This window comes from Ursus maritimus, unplaced genomic scaffold, assembly GCF_017311325.1.
Source record: "Ursus maritimus isolate PB19 unplaced genomic scaffold, ASM1731132v1 scaffold_19, whole genome shotgun sequence".
NCBI lineage: Eukaryota > Metazoa > Chordata > Mammalia > Carnivora > Ursidae > Ursus > Ursus maritimus.
In genome coordinates, this window is record NW_024424341.1 from 44,889,793 (window position 1) to 44,908,687 (window position 18,895).

At 43.4% G+C, this 18,895-nt stretch overlaps 1 long non-coding RNA gene across 3 annotated transcripts in view; it reads left to right on the forward strand.

The window, feature by feature from the left end:
* The window catches only part of LOC121103327, a 35,700-nt gene that overhangs the window by 14,739 nt on the left and 2,066 nt on the right, over window positions 1-18,895 (forward strand). The window lies entirely within an intron of this gene.

Consider the following 18,895-nt stretch of genomic DNA (forward strand, 5'->3'; position numbering starts at 1 on the left):
AGGTTAATTAGCTCCCGCACCAGGTCCTGGCTGGGGATTGAACTCAGGCAGCTGGCTCCAATGTTCATGTGCCTGCCCCTGTCTGCGTCCAGGAAGGTTGCCATCCTGGGAGGCCCCTGGAAGCTGGCCTAGAGCTGGGGTGCTGACCAGGCAGAGCAGCGTACATCCCTCCCTTTGCACTGTATTCTCTCACTAGTCCTCAATCTGGCAAATGCAGACAGTCCTCATTCCAGGGGCTAAGGAAATCCCTAAACTTTGTTGGATCCACATCCTGGGCTGGGGATGAAAAGGGTGCTTGAGGCCACCTTGGGAGGGCTGTCCCTTCCCTTGGGAGAGGCCCTGAGCCCCGGCCTCTTGTTTCATGCCCATAGAAGGACTGAGGGCCTCCCCACAGGGAGGTGAGTGGGAGGCCCTGGAGATCCTTGAGTCAGCTGGTTCCAGTCCATGACCACTGTGGAGAATGGTCAAGAGCAAGCTGAAAGTGGGGGGTGTGGTGGGCGGGGCAGAATGGGCTTGAAACAGAGGCTGGCTGGAGGGCTGCATCATTTGCACCTCGTGTGACCCACACGAAGTCTCCCCGGAGGCTAGTGTTGCCTCAGCGGGTGGGGTGGGCTGGACAAATATGGAGAGAGGGGAGGCAAGCCAGAATGCCAGTGGGTGGCAGGATGAGAGAGGTGACAGAAGAGCCGAGGTCATCTTCAGCCGGAGGCTGCCCCTGCATCACCAACATCTGTGCGGCTTGCAGCTCCCTGTCTGCTGCTGGCTCTCTGCCACTCTCTACAGAATTTTGCAGTTGGGATCCCTCCCAGGGTCTGCAAAATTTCTCTGGCTCTGTCTGGGGTTTTCATACCAGAGGTCCCTAGATCCATTGGAAGCCATGGTACTAGTTCTGTCCGATAGACTGAGCAAAAGTGATACATGTTACTCTGAGGCCAAAACTTTATTTAAAATTTTTTTCTTTTACTGTTTTACTGAGGTATAATTGACAAAACTGTAATATATTTAAAGTGTACAACATGGTAATTTGATACACATATACATTGTGAAATTATTACCATAGTCAAGTTCATGAACACATCCATCACTTCAGAGTTACCTTTCTGTGAGAACACTTAAGATATACACTCTGGGGGCGCCTGGGTGGCGCAGTCGCTAAGCGTCTGCCTTCGGCTCAGGGCGTGATCCCGGCATTCTGGGATCGAGCCCCACATCAGGCTCCTCTGCTAGGAGCCTGCTTCTTCCTCTCCCACTCCCCCTGCTTGTGTTCCCTCTCTCGCTGGCTGTTTCTGTCAAATAAATAAATAACATCTTAAAAAAAAAAAGATATACACTGTCATATTTTAAGTAGATAACACAGTATTGTTAACTATAGTCACCATGTTATATATTAGACTCTCAAGATATTATTCATCTTAAAAGTTTGTACTCTTTTCCCAGACTGCCCTCATATCTTCTTTATTCATTCATCCATTGTTGGACACTTGGGTTGTTTTCAATCTTGGCTATTGTGAATAATGCTGCAGTGATCATAGGTTGCAGATAACTCATTGATTTTATTTCCTTTGGATATGTACCCAGAAGTGGGATTGCTGGATCATATGGTATTTCTAGTTTTAATTTTCTGAGGAATCTTCATACTGTCTTCTATAGTAGCTGTCAAAATTTACATTCCCACCAGGAGTACAAAGGGTTCACTTTGGGTAGAGGATTTTAAGAAGGTAGTGGAGGTTCTCCAGTCTCTCATCTTCTGCCTCAGTTCAAAAACACTCTGAGTCCTTAGAAGATGGTGGAATCACCAAGTGGAAGGAGCCTGGATCCTTAACTTAGTATGTGGGCCACCAGAGATGCCCACACTGGGAGGGTCTGTGAGCATGAGATAAAGTTCTGTTGTGTGAGCTATGGAAATGGAGTTTGTTATAGCTACTAGCATGACCCTCAACAATATACCCTCTAGAACTCATTGTCTGCTAGCCTAGTGCATCTCAAATTGTTTGTGGTTGTGAAATAGGAGTACTTATTTTTTGATATCTCCAGTCTGTCATGGATAGATTTTTGGTCTATACCCTGTTGAACAAGACAAGTTTATTGATCATATACTTGGATGTCTTGGCAATGCCAAATTGCTGTAAGTTTCAAAGTATCTGCTAGCAATCTTTACACTTATTTTGTTGCAGATCATTAAGAGTTGGTTATAATAGTAAGGTCAGTCAGAAAGGGGTCTTATCTTGCTGTGTTGAGATCCCAGTTCCTGGCTTCTAGTACACTGCCTGTTACATCTTAGGTGCTCAGAAAGTATTTGTTGACTTATGAATAAATCATAAGCATTACAGGTAGTGGTTGGAGGGGGGGAGGAGGCACCATACCTGGTATAAAAACTGTGTACACTCATAACCTGACCCGAATTCTAAGTGGTTCATCAACAGTTCCTTGACTCCCTGGTTTTCTGGTAGACCACAAGTACTCCAGAGCAGGTCTGCCCTTTTACATTCCCACTACTTCGTTTTCCCCTATTAGAGATTGGACTACTCTGGACTGTCACTGTCTGGTGATCTGTGTGTCTTCCACCCTAGTTTATAAATTCTGAGAAGGTGTGGCAGGATCTGAAGTTGTCACTATTAGGTCCCCAGAATCAGGCAGCACAGCCAAGGTCTTTGACAGCATAAATAGATTTAGGGCATGAATGCATGAATGTGGGCAGAGGTAGGTTACCCTGGGGAACCAGTGCCCCACCCTGTATCCCATGCCCCACATGCCTTGGCAGGGTCCCAGTGTTGGTCTTGGGCTCGGGTCCAATAGGCTCTCTTGAGTGACCATTTCCTTCCCCCAACAACCACCTCAAGTTGCTGGCTCAGGCTGTCAATACTTGGTAGTCCAGACATTGAGGTGCTGTTGTCCCATTTGGCCCAAATGGATACTTAGAGCCAAGGTGACTGACACTGTTGTATATATTTGGTGGTTTGTTCAAGAGCTGAAGAGAAGGTTACTGAGCAAACACGATCATCATGATCATTATCCAGGTGTTGAGTATACTGAGGCATCCCAAAGCAATCGCTATGACTGAGAGTACGAACGCTGTCTCAGAGGTCTCAGCTGCCAAGTCTGGTTCATTCCTATGGTTGTGGCGTCTTGTCTGGGTTTGAGGGGAGAAGGGAAATGGGAACAGATGGGCTTAAAGGGTTACTGAATGGGAGACAGGACTGTGAGGACCCAGGGTGGGAGCCTGAACCAACAGGAGGGTAGATCATGGATATAATTGGTTCAGGTTCAGGACCAGGGTGAAGAGGGAGGAGAGCGCAGGATTGATTTGACAAGATTCCCACCTGGGAAGAGTAGTACATGGCTGCACTGCCTAAGGGACAACACAGCAAGTAGGCCAGGATCGACAGCACGAGGTGGTCTTTCGGGGGCTCATCAGACATAATTTCAAATGCCTGGGGACAGGGGATAGGTTATAGCTCAGAATGACTTCTGGACTGTCCCCTCTGACCACCTCCCGTTTCATGCTAACACATCTCTCCTTGGCTCCTATAAATCTTCGTTGACCCCCTTTAAAACTCATACTGATTCCAGCTCCTACCATGTCCCCTCTAACCTGTCATTATTCCCTCGCATACCTCCTCTGCCCTAGATCTCCCAGCCCCTTCCACCCCCATGCTCTGTAATCCCTGCCTGTTGCCAGTTACCCTTTCCCTGTCTCCTGTAATCTCCTCTCTGTCTTCTAGATCTGCCTTGCAGGTCCCTACAGCATGTCTCACTTGGCCCCTAACACCACCCCCACAAAATCCCTTGCTGACTCTCATGACTCTCATTGGCCTCCCTGGAACCGCAACTGAACCACTATCACACTTTGTTCCTATAACACCCTCGTGGTCCCCGAAAGCAGCCTTTTTGCCCCTATAGAACGCCTACTAAGAAGACCTTACTCAACCCTTGAACACTCTCGCTTTCCATCTACAAAACCTTGTTTCCTCGTAAAGCTCTCACTCTATAAAACTGTGCATGTCTACGGTACCTCTCTCCTCCTCTAAGACCTCCTTCAAACAACTGTAAATTCTAAGCCCTCTCCATGTCCCCTCGTAGCCTCTTCATTGTCCCCTTATAAAGGCCTGCCCTTTTCCCCTCTACCACCTTCTCCCTATCTCTGAACCCAGCGTCCTGACCCTCTGAACTCCTCCTTCCTGCACTCACAGCAGCCTCCCTGTTCTGCTAAATCCATGTTCTCTCTGAATATTTCTCTTCTTATAACACCCTCTCTGCCTCCTCCTGAGACCCTTCTTGCCCACTCATTCTGCCGCTACTCACGCTCTCTTCCGCCCACCCTATCCCCCCATAAATTCCCTCCCTGCCGCGTCAGACATCTCATTAGAGGATGGGGATCTGGCACTACCAAGGCTACCTGGAGCCTCGCCCTCACTCCAACAGGCAGGAATTCCGCCTCCTATTCTATCTTTCTATTACTATTGGCTGATTGAGATTGCATGTAATAGGGTGGGCAATTCAGTACTCACATGGCTGCTGATTGGTCTGAAGGAGTTCAAGCTCTTCCTACTCTTTCAGGTGATTGGTCAAGACAAACCGGGGCATGACTTATGCGAGGTGCGGAGCGGGGCGGGGGGGAGGTGGTTAGGGGGGAAAGCACCACTTGGGGCAAGAATGATGTAGGCCTAGGAGTCTTGGGTTGCTTCTAGCACCTTGAGAGTGGTCATTTAACCCCTTGGAGTCAGATTCTTTAGCAGTAGGGGGAAACTGCGAGAATTAACATCTTTTCATGTGCATATTTGCAACTGGTATATCCTCTTTGGTGAAGTGTCAGTTCAAATCTTCTTTTCATTAAAAAAATTGTTGTCATTACAGTAAAATAGGGGATCACTTACATATTTTGGCTACAAGTCTTTGTCAGATGTGTGATATACAAATATATTCTCTGGCTCTGTAGCTTATCTTTTCATTTTTGAACAGTGTCATTTGGAGAGCAAAGGTTTTTAATTTGAATTGAGTCTTAATTTTATTTTTTTACTTTTTTGAACATGCTTTTGGTGTCATGTCTAAGAAGTCTGCTTAATCCAGGGTCAGGAAGATATTCTCTTAATGTTTGACAGATTTACATTTTACATTTAGATCTATGATCCATATTGAGTTAATATTTGTATAAGATGCGAGGTTTTAGTGGAGATTAATTATGTTTTGCACATGGTCTAATTAATCTAACACCTTTGGAAAAAAACCCTGTTCTTTCTTCTATAAATTGCACTTGGATTCTTTTTATAATAAATTGACCATACTCATGTGGGTCTCTTTCGACACTCCTTATTCTGTTTTATTGATCTAGTGTCTATCCATTTGCAAATACCACACTGTTTTATTAATGTAGCTTTACAGTGATTCTGAAAATCAGGTAACATGAGTTCTCCAACTTTGTTGGTCTTTTTCAGAATTGTTTGACTATATTTGTGTTGACCTACAAATGTTGTTGGTCTTTTAATAGGAATTGCATTAGTATTTCAGACCAGTTTGGGAGAGACATGGAGCCTCCATTTCTCCAACATGTGAAACCTCTCCATTTAGGCCTTTTCTTTCCTTCGTCAGCAGCTGTAGTTTAAACACACAGCTGATACACGTAATAATTTAGATTTACACCCAACTACTTGCTTTGTGAGAGCTGTTGCAAATGGTATTATGATTATCATTTTTCAATAGCTGTTATTTTATTTATTTATTTTTATTTATTTATTATTTTGTATAGAAGTATAATTAACATACAGTCTTATATTAGTTTCAGGAGCACAATGTAATGATTCAGCCATTCTATGTATTACTCAATGGTCATCAAGATAAGTGTACTCTTAATCCCCTTTATCTATTTATTTAAATAAATTTGATTTTTTTTAAAGATTTTGTTTATTTATTTGACAGAGAGAGACAGCCAGCCAGCGAGACAGGGAACACAAGCAGGGGGAGTGGGAGAGGAAGAAGCAGGCTCACAGCAGAGGAGCCTGATGTGGGGCTCGATCCCAGATCGCTGGGATCACGCCCTGAGCCGAAGGCAGACGCTCAACGGCTGCGCCACCCAGGCGCCCCTAAATAAATTTGATTTCTGATTATTCATTGCTAGCATAAGGAAACACATTGGATTTTTGTGTGTTGATATTGCAACCTGTGATCTTGCTAAACTTGTTTTATCAACTCTAGGAGGGTTTTGTTTTTGTTTTTGTTTTCTGGGTTTTTTGTAGATTCCTTGGGATTTTCTACATAGACAATCACGTCATCTACAATTAAGGGTCATTTTATTTCTTCCTTCAAATCCCTATGACCTTTCTTTCTTTTCCTGGCTTATTGTACAGATTAGGACTTCCATTCTGATGTGAAATAGAACATGCTTGCCTTGCTGCCAATTTTAGAGAGAAAGCCTTCCCTTTTACCATTACATATGATGTTAGCTATACGTTTTCTGTAAATGCCCTTTATCAGGATGAAGAAGTTGCCTGTTCGTCCTGGTGTGCTGAATTTTTATTGTGAATTGATGTTGAATACTCCTAAGTGCCTTTTCTGCATCAGTTGAAGATGTAGTTTTCCTTCTTGAGATGGTTAATGTAATGGATTGCATTGATTGATTTTCTAATATTGAGCCAGCTTTGCATTCCTGGGAGAAACCCCAGTTGGTGATGGTGTATATTCTATTTATGCACTTTGTAGTAGTCCCTTATTTTCCCTTTAGTGTGCCAGGGGCCTGTAGAGGTATTCTCTCCTTCTTTTCTGATATTGGTCATTGTATCTTCTGTCTTATTTTGTCAGTCTTACAAAAGGTTTATCAATTTCATCTGTTATTTTCAAGAACTGGCTTTTGGTTTCATTGACTTTCTCCACGGTTTCATTGTTCTTACCTTGTCAATTTTGTCGATCCCCCCCCCACTCTTATCTCTTCTTTCTTCTGCTTGTTTTCGGAGGGGGGGGTGAGTATTATTTTGCTCTTATTTTTCTAGTGTCTTAAGTTGGGAGCTGAGATCATTAATTTGAGACATTTCTTATTTTCTAATATGAGCATTTGAGGTTGTACGTTTCTTTTTAAGTACTGCTTTAGCTGCACCCCACATATTTTGATATGTTATATATTTCAATTTTGATCTGTTAAAAGCATTTTCTAATTGCCCTTGACCGATGAATTACTTGCTTGCATGTTTTTCCCCCACGTGTTGGGAGATTTTCCTATTATCTTTCTGCTCTTGGTCCCTACTTTACTTTTATTATGGTCAACACGTTAGTTTTCTATTTCTGTGTAACAAATCACCATATACTCAGTGCCTTAAAGAATAGCCATTCATTGTCACACTGTTCTATAGGGGAGAAATCCAGAAACTGTATGGCCGAGTTCCCTGCTCAGGTTTTCACAAGGCTGAAGTGAATGTGTCTGCTGAAATGTGTTCTCATGTAGAGCTCTGGATGCTCTTCCAAGCTCATGTGGTTGTGGCAGAAATCAGTTCTTTGACGTTTTGGGATTGAGGCCATTGTCTTTTCCTTGCTGGCTATCAGCCAAGATCTAGTCTCAGTTCCTAAAGTCACATGCATACCTTGCTGTGTGGTGCTGTTCATCTCAAAGCCACCAAGGGAGAATCTCCGTCCATCAAAGTCTCTCTCACATGTTGAGTCTCTGACTTCCTCTGTGTCTGACCCTAGACCCAGATAAAGGCCTCATGTGTTTAGGTCGGGTCCCCTCAGATAACGTCCCTTTCTTAGAGTCAGCTGTGCCATGTAACCTAATTTCATCCCAGAAGAGATATCTCATTATATTGACAGTCAGGGATTACATAGGATTATACCCCAGGGACAGGATATTGATGGGGGGAATATTAGAATTCTCATACCACCATCAGATAATATGACTTTGTATGCTTTGCTTTGTGTGATTTCATATGCTTTTTATAATTTTAATTCTTGGAAATTTGTTAAGGTTTGTTTAATGAGCAAGGATATGTTCTATCTTGATTAAGTTCCATGTGCACTTGAAAAGAGTATTTATCTGCTGGGGCTCCTGGGTGGCTCAGTTGGTTAAGCATCCTACTCTTGATTTCAGCTCAGTTCATGATCTCAGGGTGGTGAGATCAGCACCACATTGGGCCCCACACTGGGTGTGGAGCCTACTGAAGATTCTCTCTCTTGCTCTGCCCCTCCACCTCCCCACTTGGGTGCATGAGTGCTCTCTCTCTCTTAAAAAAAAAAAAGACTATGTATCTGCCTTCTTTAGATAGAGTAGTCTATAAATAACAGTTAGATATAGTCGGTTGATGGTGTTCAGATTTTCTATATCCTCACTAATTTTCTGTTTATTTGTCCCATTAGTTATTGAGAGAGGAATGCAGAGTCTTCAACTATAATTGTGACTGTTCGTTTCTCCTTTTGTTTTTATCATGTTTAGCAGGTATTTTGAAGTTCTGTTGTCAGTGCTCATACATTTAGGATTCTTATATCTTCCTGTTGAATTGTCTCTTTTATCATTATTTAATGTCTTTCTTTTTTTTTTTAAAGATTTTTAAAAAAAATTTATTTATTTGACAGAGAGAGAGACAGCCAGCGAGAGAGGGAACACAAGCAGGGGGAGTGGGAGAGGAAGAAGCAGGCTCCCAGCGGAGCAGGGAACCCGATGCGGGGCTCAATCTCGGAACGCTGGGATCAGGCCCTGGGCCGAAGGCAGACGCTTAACGACTGAGCCACCCAGGCACCCCTATTCAATGTCTTCCTTTATCCTTGTTAATTATCCTTGCCCTGACATCTACTTTGTCTGATATTAATATAACCACCCATCTTTTTTGGTAGTGTTTTTATTTGGTAGTGTTTGTATGTCTTTTTCCCCCATTCTTTTTTTTTAAAAAGATTTTATTTATTTATTTGAGAGAGAGAGAGAGAACATGCACAAGTGGGGGGAGGGGCAGAGGGAGAGAGAGAAGCAGACTCCCTATGGAGCAGGGAGCCCCATGCGGGACTCAGTCCCTGGACCCTGGATCATGACCTGGGCCGAAGGCAGACGCTTAACCAACTGAGCCACCCAGGTGCCTGATAGGTATGCACTGTTAAGAAAAACAAAAACAAGTCATGGCATGTTGATACATATGGCATTTGAAACTGTTGAATTTTAACTGCATCACCATAGTTTGTAGTATAGCAGGCAGCAGCGCAGAGTGCTGAGAGTACCACATGTAATCCTTGTTGCAACTACTCAGCTCTGCTGTTGTAGCGTGAAAACAGCCATAGATAATAAGTGAGTACATACATGAATGAACATGGCTGTGTTCCAGTCAGAATATTTGCACATATTTGAGTGTACAATTTGATGAGTTTTGACCTATGTAGACACTTGTGAAACCATGACCACAGTCCAGATTACACATCCGTAACCCTAAAAGTATCTTCAAGCCTTTTTGAAATCCCCTTTTCCCTGTTCTCAACCACTACCATCCCTAGGAAACCACTGATCTGCTTTCTTTAATTATAGATTAGTTTACATTTTCTAGAATTTTACATAAATGGAATCATAATATATACTCTCTTTTCTTTGATTTTTTTTCACTCAACATAATTATGAGATTCCTCCAGGTTGTTGTGTGTATCAGTAATTCATACCTGTTTATTGCAGCTTAATGTTTATTTGTATGAATATACCAAATTTGTTTATAAATTCACATACCGATGAACATTGGATTGTTTCTAGTTTTTGTCTGTTTCAAAGAAACCTTCTGTAAACATTCATGTACAAGTTTTTGTGTGGATGTAAGTTTCATTTCTCAGAAATATCCAAAAGCGCAATTGTTGCGTTTCATTTTTTTTTAAGATTATTTATTTGAGAGAGAGAGAGTGGGGGGTTGAGGGGCAGAGGGAGGGGGAGACTTCATGCTGAGTGCAGAGCCTGTCACAGGGCTCAATCTCATGATCCTGAGATCACGACCTGGGCCAAAACCAAAACCAATCTGAGTTGGACGCTTAACTGACTGCACTACCCAGGCACCCTGCATATTTAGTTTTATAAGTAACTGCTAAATTTTTTTTTCCAGATTAGATGTGCCATCTTACACTGGAACCCGCAATGTATGAGGGATCAGGTTTCTCTGTACCCTTGCTGGTATTTGATGTTACCACTACTTTCCATAAATCTGAGCCACCCTGGCAGGTTTGTAGTGATATCACATTGTGGTTTTAATTTGCATTCCCTTGATGGCTAATGATCCTTAACATCTTTTTATGTGTTTACTTGCCATCTCTATATCTTCTTTGGTAGAAGGATGGGCATGTTTTTGTCCATTTTCTAATTGGATTTTACAAAAATATTTGGTTTTGGTACATTTTTTATATTTTTAATACAATATTGTCAGAACTCTCCAAACATAGTTATATTGGGAGTTAGGGTTCCAGTATATCAATTTTTATACAACTACCTTACAATCCAGTACTCACACTGCTGGGTATTTACCCCCAAAGACAAAAACTCTAATTTAAAGGGCACCATGCACTTCTATGTTTTTTGCAGCATTATTTACAATAACCAAATTATGGAAGCAACCCAAGTGCTTATCAATAGATGAATGGATAAAGAAATAAAGAAGATATGGTATATATATACCACACGTGCGCACGCACACACACACACACACACACACACACACATGCTGGAATATTATTCAGCCATAAAAAAGAATGAAACTTGCCGTTTGCAACAACATGGTTGGAGCTAGAGAGTATTGTGCTAAGTGAAGTAAGTCAGTCAGAGAAAGACAAATACTATATGATTTCACTCATATGTGGAATTTAAGAAACAAAACAAATGAGCAAAGGAAAAAAGAGAAAGAGACAAACCAAGAAACAGATTCTGAAATATAGAGAACAAACTGGTGGTTACCAGAGGGGAGGTGGATGGGGGATGGGTGAAACAGGTGATGTGGATTAAGAGTACCCTTACCATGAGGATCACTGAGTCATGTATAGAATTGTTGAATCACTGTATTGGACACCTGGAACTAATATAACACTGTATGTTAACTATGCTGGAATTAAAATAAAAAACTCAATTAAAAAAAGATATCAGATTTGAGGGACACAATTCAGTCCATAGCAATGCTCAAATTCACTACTCAGGGCGCCTGGGTAGCGCAGTCGTTGAGCGTCTGCCTTCGGCTCAGGGCGTGATCCCGGCGTTCCGGGATCGAGTCCCACATCGGGCTCCTCGGCTGGGAGCCTGCTTCTTCCTCTCCTACTCCCCCTGCTTGTGTTCCCTCTCTCACTGGCTGTCTCTCTGTCACATAAATAAAAAATCTTTAAAAAAAAAAATTCACTACTCATCAGAGAAATGCCAATTAAAGCAATAAGGAGCTATTACTTCTCACTCATCAAAATGACAGGAATTCATAGGATTGATGATATCATGTGCTGCCAAGAAGGCAAAGAATGATTCTTTCAAACGCTAGGGCTGGCAGTGCGATTTGATGAAGGCTTTGCAGAAGTCATCGTAACTTTGCAGAAGTTAGCCATCAAAGCGTCCAAAGCCCTTTATGCTTCAACCCTGCAGTCCCACTTCTTGGACTCTATCCTAGAGAAATACTTGCTCATGTGAACAGAGAGGAATGCTCATGGATGTTCTTTGCAGAATTGTTTGTGGCAGCCAAAAGATAGGAATAATCTAAATATCTAACAGGATGTATTTATGTGAACATTGTGTAAATTAAAAATCCCAAATAAATAAATAAACAGGTTTCAAAACCCAAGGAAAAAAGAGAATTGAAAAGTTACCTGACCTGGGGCTCCTGGGTGGCTCAGTTGGTTAAGCGTCTGCCTTCGGCTCAGGTCATGATCTCAGGGAACCCAAGTTGGGCTCCCTGCTCACAGGGAACCTGTTTCTCCCTCTCCTCCCTGCTCGTGTTCTCTCTCACTACCCCCCCCAAATAAATAAATAAATAAATAAATAAATAAATAAAATCTTTATTTAAAAAAGGGAGAGAAAGTTACGGTAGGGGTTTTCTTTTGTGGGTAAATGACTGGAAGAGGGCACAGAGGTCTTCTAGTCTGTGCCTTGTTTCAGGAGCAGTTTACATAGGTGTGCGTTTTGTGAAAGTTTGTGGAAGTTCATTGGTATGCACATAAGAGTTGTACACTCTTATGCCCTTCAATAGAAACATTTTTAAAATTAGAGACCCAGTGTACTCTTGATTTAAATGAGACTCAGATTCTCAAACTCTTCATTTAAATAAGAAATCCAGTCCTATCATGGGTTATTGGAGAGTATTTCTTGAATGGGAAAGTATTGTTTTTCTCTTTTTAATTCACACATCCATGGATTTCATGCTAGTAATCTCCTTCTGATTTAACAAAGAAATTTCAAAAGCACATCTTTTTTCCAGAAAATAAGGACATCGGTTTAAGTCTCACCACAAGGGTGATACAATAAATGGGTCATCAGAATTGAAGGCTGTAAGAGGTTAAGAATCATAATCATAGGACATGGTAATAATGTCACATTCTGAGTGTCCTAAAGTTTGTTAAGTTTTCAGGGGTCAGAAATAAAATTTGCCAAACTAGTTCATGGTGCAGAACAAAATCTGCTCTCCTGCAGCTGTTTATTCTAGTGATACTCTCCCTCTTGTTCTGGTCAGGATATCCTTATCCTCCCAGACACAGAAGGGCCTACAGGTTCATTCCAGGGGCTGGAATCCCATGAGCTATCATTGAAGGAGAAATGACAGGTCTGAGAACATGGGAATGTACCCTTTGAACCAGAGGAGGACAGAGGGAGATTATTCAGAAGTGGACTACAGGGCATGAAGTGTTGAAGATCTTCAGGAAAAGATCATCAACAACTAGTAGTCAGCAGAAAAACAGTGTGATGTCAATGTGTGTAGACACAAGGCATATGGAAATGCATAGAAAGGTAACTAGAAAGAGTTACGATAAAGTATTGACAGCAATTACCTTCAAGAAGAGGAAAATGATATCTCGACCAGCCATGAGGTGAGCTCCTCCATACTCTTTGTATTACTTGATTCTTTATGAGGATGTATTTATGTGAACATTGTGTAAATTAAAAATCCCAAATAAATAAATAAACAGGTTTCAAAACCCAAGGAAAAAAGAGAATTGAAAAGTTACCTGACCTGGGGCTCCTGGGTGGCTCAGTTGGTTAAGCGTCTGCCTTCGGCTCAGGTCATGATCTCAGGGAACCCAAGTTGGGCTCCCTGCTCACAGGGAACCTGTTTCTCCCTCTCCTCCCTGCTCGTGTTCTCTCTCACTACCCCCCCCAAATAAATAAATAAATAAATAAATAAATAAATAAAATCTTAAAGAAAAAAGTTACCTGACCTACCTCACAATGGGGAATTCTTCTGGAGAATTGGGAACAATTAGTGAAGGGCCACATAGATAACTGAGCAAATAAATAGTAGAAGAAGATGAGAAGGAGCAGGAAGAGGAGGGACAAGAGGGTCAGAAAGTAGAGGAGAAGAAGGCAGAGGAAAAGGAGGGAGAGAAAAAGAAAAGGAAGAAAAATCTGAAGGATCGCAGGCAGATGGGTTGCTTGGCTCCTGAGTTCAAACATTAGTCCAGCAAGAGTATGTAATCAACATCATGGCCCAGTCTGGGTTCCAATTTGGGTTTGTTCGTGAAATTAAGGTACCAGTAAGAACCCCTGGGTGTTTGTTGTCCATGGTGTCAGCCTAGATTTCTGTTTTCCTTCATTCTGGATGGCTCCCGTGTTATCCCTGGCTCCCCTCTGGTAGTCACTCCCACCCTGGCACTTGGCATTCCTGTAGACTCTACCTCCTTTTCACCAAGCTGGGATATGGGCTAGCCTACTTGGCTGTCTAAGGCCATTTCTTCCTAGATCTCCACACCATGCAGCATATTTTCTTTGTGATCTTAGAGCCTCTGTAGGACTTATTTGTGAAGAGGTAATACAAGTGGTATCTGGGATCTTTGACATCTCACCCCTTCCTGAGACACAGGCCTCAGGAACCTCCTTAGGGATATATTTGCATCTAATCTCTCTTTCTCTACTTCCCCTATTCTATGAATAGGGGACCATTTACCTTTGACTGGGAGAGAGGTGGTCTTCATCAGCTCTTCCACTAAATCTACTGTTTATTTCTTGAAGTCTTTCCATTTTCCCCCTAGCAGTTTGACTTTGGGATCTCAAAAGCTGGAGGAGATTTCTGTTTTTCTAGAAAAAGTAGAGATAAGAAACACATAGCCCCAGCAAAACACAGATGCTGATTCAGAAACAGACACACACATGCAAACATATGAGAAGCTGGAACATTCCCTTCATTTTTATTGGTTTAAATAAATATTTTTCTGAAAGAGCAGCCCAGTATCAAAGAGCTAAGCATATCCAGGGCATGAAAGTGAGGACCCCCAAGGTGGATGAAGATGGCTCTGGAGGCCAAGAGGATGAAGTAGTATGATGTCCCTAGGCTAGTGGGTTGCTTGGATGTTGAGTTTCTTGGCTGATAGGTTTCTTGGCTAGAAGATGTCTCAGATGTTGGTTTCTTGAGTGGTGGCTGATTTGGCTGGTTAGTGTCTTTGGGTGGGTCCTATTTGGGGTGGACCCTTGGACTACTTGGCCTGACCTTCACATAAATAGGACATAGGCATAAATGATGCCTAAACCGATGAGTATGGCGAATACATCCAGCCAACCAGTTCGGCCTGAGTTGATGTAAGCGTCTTCCCATTGGCTGCTCTTGTTGGCCTGCGAGGTCTGTAGGGACGGGAGCTTTAGATGTGGGCTCCTGAGTCCAGCCTTGTGACACCCTTGGGGAAGGGCTGGAGACCAATGGTCACTTAAGGGAAACCCCTACCCGGGTCCCAGGAGGGAAGCAGGTGCAAGGGGCTGGTAGAGGGCAGGATGGGCCATGGCACAGGTATTGCTTTACCTTGTAACTGAAGAATACAGCTATTAATCCCAGGGGAGGGAAAATAATTGCAGCCAGGATGGTCAAACATAGGTAATTCGGGGCATAAAACGCCAGTTCTTCAGGTGTCTGTGTTTCCTGTGGCGGCTTCTCAGGGGCCCCCGCAGTGGGTGGGGCCCCTGCAGCGGGTGGGGCCCCTGCAGCCGGTGGGGCCCCTGCAGCCGGTGGGGCCTCTGCAGCTGGTGGAGCGCCTGCATCGGGTTTTGGCGGCATGATCTTTCCACCCACACAAAGACAGATCCCGAGTGTCTTGAAAACAGAGAGCCAAACCCACTATACCTCCCCTTGTTCTAACCCAAGACTCCAGCATCCCAAGACTCCAATGGTAGAGGCCACTTCTTCACAATGGAGAAACCAACACCTCAAGTCCTGATTGGCTGTCTGCATAAGGGGGCGTGGTCCCACGATTTTCTTGTTCCCCAGGTGTCTGAGCTTGGAGCCAGGTTCCATCCTCTACCAGGACATTGACTCCACCCGCCCTGATAGGGATTGGTTGAGAGCCGTTGTAATATCTGATCCTGGCTCCTCCTTGCTGCAGACCCCTATCTGCAGGCCTCACAGGAGGGCAGTACCAGAATCACCTCTCAGAGAATGGTGGGAGAGAGGAAGTAGACAAGCCCAGTAAGAAAAATAGGAGATTTACAATCAGAAGGGAAGGAAAAGGAATAATGTCAATAATAGATTATAAAATGTTGAATTAGAAAAGAATTCTTCAGTCCATACTGACAGAAAGAGAGAGAAAGAAGGTGAAAAAGAGGAAGGTCTTTCTTAAAGTATGATGCCATCTAGTAAGTGTGGATGGAATGATGGAAATGGGAAATCACCATTTGGTAGGCAGAATTCTAAGATGGCCCCAAGAGTCCTGCTCCCCGGTGTACACACACCTTTTCCCTGTTATTCATTCAAGTAATAATCTATGTGCTGCTGTGGAGGGATTTGGTACTTGTAGTTAAGTTCCCCAATCAATTAGGTTTAAGACAGGAAAAATATCTTCCATGAAAAAACCGTAATCCGGTGAGTTCTCATAAGGAACCAGGTCTTACTGGCAAAAATGATTCAAGGCATGTGATGGAGTGCAGTCAAGGGAGATACTCCATTGCTAGATTGAAGATGGAGGAGGCCACATGGCAAGGAATGCAGGCAACCCCTAGCTGAAGTGGCTCCCAACTGATAGCCAGCAAGGAAACGGGACCTATTTTATATCTATAAGAGCAAGGATCTGAAATCTGTGACAACCGTATTTGTTTGGAAGAGGATCCTAGCTCCAAACGAGAACAAAGACTGGCCGACATCTACCTGGATTTTAGCCTTGTGAGATTCTGAGCATTCTAGAGAACCTAGACATTCTGAACTACAGAACTGTGAGTTAATAACCAAGTTTGAGGGCACTTGTTATGCATCATTAGAAAACCAGCAGCCATTTCAAACACCATAGTAATTAGTGACTCAGGGAAGAATTATCAGTGGATGCTAATGCCACTGGGTTTTAGCTGAGAGTTCCCTTTGCTGGTTGTTTTAGGGGGGTGGAGGGTGAGAGGAGCCAATCTGTAAAGACTTGTAAGTGGGTAGGAGATGACACAGTGAAGTCCACAAATATAGATTCCAAGATGATTTGTCAAAGACACAACTGTATTGAAGCACAGGCATGGACCTGGAAGTGCCAAGAACAGCAGGAAGGGACATACTCAGCGGTCAGCAAAGTCTTCGTGTGCATAGTCTTTCAGCCTCCGCCTTGCCACAGAAGAGTGGCCCTTGGGCCTGGAACACTTTCTGACCAAGATCTAAAAAGCCCACACAGCCTGCAGGGTTCATCACCTCATGTGGGAATAGCTTTCCCCATTTCAGGCTCATCGTGTATTCTTTTCTTCTGCTTAAGTGTCTGTGCAGTGCTGGACTGTGTTGTATCTTTCTTGGCAGCTCTGAGACCAAGATGCAGCAGGCAGAAGTGTGTAGACTTCTATTTCTGGTGGGTTGGCATTGTGATGGTCTTTGCTACCCTCCACGTATTTGGAGTCCTCTCCTTGTATTGGTAACTAGCGCGTGGTGTTCTGCTTGACTGGATGAATAATTAGCTCAAAGCATTTTAAGAGGCAAGGTGGATATTCCAGAACAAAAAATATGAGGTGAGGGGAGACAGAACCAAGGTTGGGTGGGATGAAGAATGCAGATTGCTTTCTGGAAGGTCTCGAGGATGGTGGGACCTTGGATTGGGGGTGAGGTCTTCTTGACTAGTGAATCTTTTGTCTGAGGTGGCTTTGATATGGTAACTTATCTGGGTTCTGTATTTCTGAGCTCAGGTATCCCTCATCAGGTGAATCTCTTGACCGCAGTGCTCTTTAGCTGGTGGGTCCCTTGGCTGGTGGGTCACCTAACAAACAAGAGACTGAACATAGAAGGTGTATTTATGTGCATGTAATAGCCGGTAAACTCAGGAAAAGCATTTGACCTGAATGTGTCCTTGCTGTGGAACAGTTTGCTTCCCAGTTTTCTTTCTTGATCTGTTGGGGGATGATGGTGGAAAGAATGTGTGGCTTTATAGAATGAATTGAGAGTGCTCTTCGGGATCTCCATGAAGGCAACAGAGCCAGGACGTCTTCTACCTCCAGTGCTCATTTCTGTGCAGAAACAGATACAGGGGTGGGGAATGGGTTGTATTTTCTGGAGGTTAGGTCTTGGGCAGGGGTGACAGTGCCCTGTCTTCATAGTGTAGACAACAGCTGGGATTCCCAAGGGGAAGGTTATGATGACTAAAGACAGTGGACAGATTTGATGACTATTCTCTCTCTACTGTATATCTCTTGTTTCCTGTTCTTTTTCTTCTTTCTTTCTCTCTTTTGCTTTTTTTTTTTTTTTTGGTTCTTCTTTCTATGTATAGAAGCTTTCTTGGCTTGGGCAGTTGGGTTTCAATTTCCAGAAAGTAAAGTATTTGGCCAGAGTCCTTAGGTAGGAAGGGACAGACTACCTCCTTCTGAGTCCTAGTCAGCTACGTCTGAAGGCATTGCTTGCTTTTCCATGATTGAGAGACTCAAGTTCTGCCCCTGTCTTTAAACTCCAGACTGGTTCATCAAACAGACATGCTGATTACTCATCTAAGTATGCCTAGATGACCTGCTTTCTAATTGGTTTTGTCTTCAGGGGCAAGTCTGGAAAGGTGTTAGTCCCCAGGAAGCTTCCTCCAGCACCCTTGGTACCAGTTTCCCAGAGTGCCCCACAGCTCTGGAGAGTGGGAGAAGAAAGGGAGACACCTGGGCCAGCATTGGGAAAGAGCCAGGAAAAGTCTCCACAAGGAGAGCATGGACAAGCTTGTCAAGACCTGAGATGTATCTTCTCGATTTAAGGGCAGAGAGGTGTTAATACCTTCGGTGAGGGCAGTTTCAAAGGATCAGTGGGGGCAGGTGCCATAATGTGGGACCCAAATGGTTTACAAGAAGAGGGGAGTGTAGGCAGAGTGTAGATAACATTTTCTGAAACTTTGGAGGTGAAGAAGAAAGGAGAGGCTGAGAAGAATGTGGGTTCCAATTTCTAGGGCACTAGAGGGCCAATGACTGATTTCAGAGTGTGAGGTGTGCAAGTGGAAATGATATACACATTTGCTTCAAGAAGTTTGTTGATGAAGGGCCAAGAGAGGCAGGACTGGGATAGGAGCAGGGGAGTGAGAGTGATTTTTTTTTTTTAAGATGGGAGAGACTTGGGCATATTCCACTGGATGGAGATGATGAAAAGATAGTACATGGTCCCATGTTCTGGCTCTCCTTTTGTCTCTGGAATTAGGGATGAACACACAAACAAACCCAGAATCATAGTTTGAGAGGGCTGGGGGGTCACAGGGAGTGAGTTTTTTTTTGTTGTTGTTGTTTTTGGTGGGAAAGATGAGATAGACAATGTGCCAGTGAGAGAGAGGATGGAGATGTGGGCGAGACGATTTAGTGGGGCTGAGGACACTCATTTGTTCT